The following is a 3,338-nucleotide window of genomic DNA, read 5'->3' on the forward strand; positions in this document are numbered from 1 at the left end:
TATGTTCCTAATAATAAGGGTGATCCTCTAGTAAGGATGCAGATCTCAAATCTATAAGTATGCATCCCAATCTTTTTGCTATCATTAAGGAACCATTTGTTACGGATGAATTTTTCGTTCTTGTGCCTAAAAGTTTGATAATTAATAAAAAGAAAGAAATTCCTAAAGATGGTAGATGCCTCATTGAAGAATTGCCCACCAAAGATGGCAATGCCTAGATCTACTCTTGCTTGTTATGCCTAGCTAGGGGCGTTAAACGATAGTGCTTGTTGGGAGGCAAACCAATTTTATTTTTATTCCTTGCTTTTTGCTCCTGTTTAGTAATAAATAATTTATCTAGCCTCTTTTTTGGTTGTGTTTTTGTGTTTAATTTGTGTTTGTGCCAAGTAGAACCGTTGGGAAGACTTGGGGAAAGTCTTGTTGAACTTGCTGTAAAAAACAGAAACTTTAGCGCTCACGAGAACTACTGCCATTTTTATTTGGAAAGTGCTATTTAGTTAATTCTTTTTTAAGATGATTAATAGATAAATTCCTTACGTCCAGCAATTTACTTTAGAATTTTTGGGATCCAGATATTGCGCTAGCTACAGATTACTACAGACTGTTCTGTTTTTGACAGATTCTGTTTTTCGTGTGTTGTTTGCTTATTTTGATGAATCTATGGCTAGTAAAATAGTTTATAAACCATAGAGAAGTTGGAATGAAGTAGGTATAACACCAATATAAATAAATAATAAGTTAATTACAGTACCTTGAAGTGGTCTTTTATTTTCTTTCGCTAACGGAGCTCACAAGATTTTCTACTTTAAGTTTTGTGTTGTGAAGTTTTCAAGTTTTGGGTAAAGATTTGATGGATTATGGAACAAGGATTGGAAAGAGCCTAAGATTGGGGATACCCATGGCACCCCCAAGATAATCTAAGGACACCTAAAAGCCAAAGCTTGGGGATGCCCCGGAAGGCATCCCCTCTTTCGTCTACTTCTATCGGTAACTTTACTTGGAGCTATATTTTTATTCGCCACATGATATGTGTTTTGCTTGGAGCGTCTTGTATTATTTGAGTCTTTATTTGTTAGTTTAGCACAATCATCCTTACTGTACACACCTTTTGAGAGAGCCATATATGATTTGGAATTTGTTAGAATACTCTATGTGCTTCTCTTATATCTTTTGAGTTATATAGTTTTGCTCTAGTACTTCACTTATATCTTTTAGAGCACGGTGGTGAATTTGTTTTATAGAAACTATTGATCTCTCATGCTTCACTTAGATTATTTTGAGAGTCTTAATAGCATGGTAATTTGTTTAAAATCCTAATATGCTTGGTACACAAGATCAATAATAAAATTTTCTTATGAGTGTGTTGAATACTATGATAAGTTTGATACTTGATAATTGTTTTGAGATATGGAGATGGTGATATTAAAGTCATGCTAGTTGAGTAGTTGTGAATTTGAGAAATACTTGTGTTGAAGCTTGTGATTCCCGCAGCATGCACGTATGGTGAACCGTTATGTGATGAAGTCGGAGCATGATTTATTTTTTGATTGTCTTCCTTATGAGTGGCGGTCGGGGACGAGCGATGGTCATGTCCTACCAATATATCCCCCTAGGAGCATGCGCGTAATACTTTGATTTAATAACTTGTAGATTTTTGCAATAAGTATATGAGTTCTTTATGACTAATGTTGAGTCCATGGATTATACGCACTTTTCTCACCCTTCCACCTTTGCTAGCCTCTCTAACACCTTTCGCCGGTCTCATACACCCACCATATACCTTCCTCAAAACAGCCACCATACCTACCTATTATGGCATTTCCATAGCCATTCCGAGATATATTGCCATGCAACTTTCCACCGTTCCGTTTATTATGACACACTCCATCATTGTCATATTGCTTAGCATGATCATGTAGTCGACATCGTATTTGTGGCAAAGCCAACGTTCATAATTCTTTCATACATGTCACTCATGAGTCATTGCATATCCCGGTACAATGCTGAAGGCATTCATATAGAGTCATATTTTGTTCTAAGTATCGAGTTGTAATTCTTGAGTTCTAAGAAAAATAAAAGTGTGATGATCATCATTATTAGAGCATTGTCCCAGTGAGGAAAGGATGATGGAGACTATGATTCCCCCACAAGTCGGGATGAGACTCCGGACAAAAAAGAAAAATAAAAAAGAAAGAAAAGAGGCCATAAAAAATAAACAAGGCCCAAATAAAAAAAATGAGAGAAAAATAGAGAAGGGACAATGTTACTATCCTTTTACCACACTTGTGCTTCAAAGTAGCACCATGATCTTCATAGTAGAGAGTCTCTCATGTTATCACTTTCATATACTAGTGGGAATCTTTCATTATAGAACTTGGCTTGTATATTCCAATGATGGGCTTCCTCAAAATTCCCTAGGTCTTCATGATCAAGCAAGTTGGATGCACACCCACTTAGTTTCTTTTTGAGCTTTCATATACTTATAGCTCTAGTGCATCCGTTGCATGGCAATCCCTACTCACTCACATTGATATCTATTGATGGGCATCTCCATAGCCCGTTGATACGCCTAGTTGATGTGAGACTATCTTCCCCTTTTTGTCTTCTCCACAACCACCACTCTATTCCACCTATAGTGCTATGTCCATGGCTCACGCTCATGTATTGCGTGAAAATTGAAAAAGTTTTGAGAATGTCAAAAGTATGAAACAATTGCTTGGCTTTTCATCGGGGTTGTGCATGATTTAAATATTTTGTGTGGTGAAGATAGAGCATAGCCAGACTATATGATATTATAGGGACAACTTTATTTAGCCATGTTATTTTGAGAAGACATAATTGCTTTGTTAGTATGCTTGAAGTATTATTATTTTTATGTCAATATGAACTTTTGTCTTGAATCTTTCGGATCTGAATATTCATACCACAATTAAGAAGAATTACATTAAAATTATGCCAAGTAGCACTCCGCATCAAAAATTCTATTTTTATCATTTACCTACTCGAGGACGAGCAGGAATTAAGCTTGCGGATGCTTGATACGTCTCCAATGTATCTATAATTTTTGATTGCTCCATGCTATATTATCTACTGTTTTGGACATTATTGGGCTTTATTATCCACTTTTATATTATTTTTGGGACTAACCTATTAACCGGAGGCCCAGCCCAGAATTGATGTTTTTTGCCTGTTTTAGGGTTTCGAAGAAAAGGAATATCAAACGGAGTCCAAACGGAATGAAACCTTCGGGAACATGATTTTTAGGAAGATTATGATCCGGGAGACTAGGAACCTATGTCAAGAAAAGAAACAGGAGGCCACGAGGTAGGGACGTGCCT

This window comes from Triticum dicoccoides, chromosome 6A (assembly GCF_002162155.2).
Source record: "Triticum dicoccoides isolate Atlit2015 ecotype Zavitan chromosome 6A, WEW_v2.0, whole genome shotgun sequence".
Lineage (NCBI taxonomy): Eukaryota > Viridiplantae > Streptophyta > Magnoliopsida > Poales > Poaceae > Triticum > Triticum dicoccoides.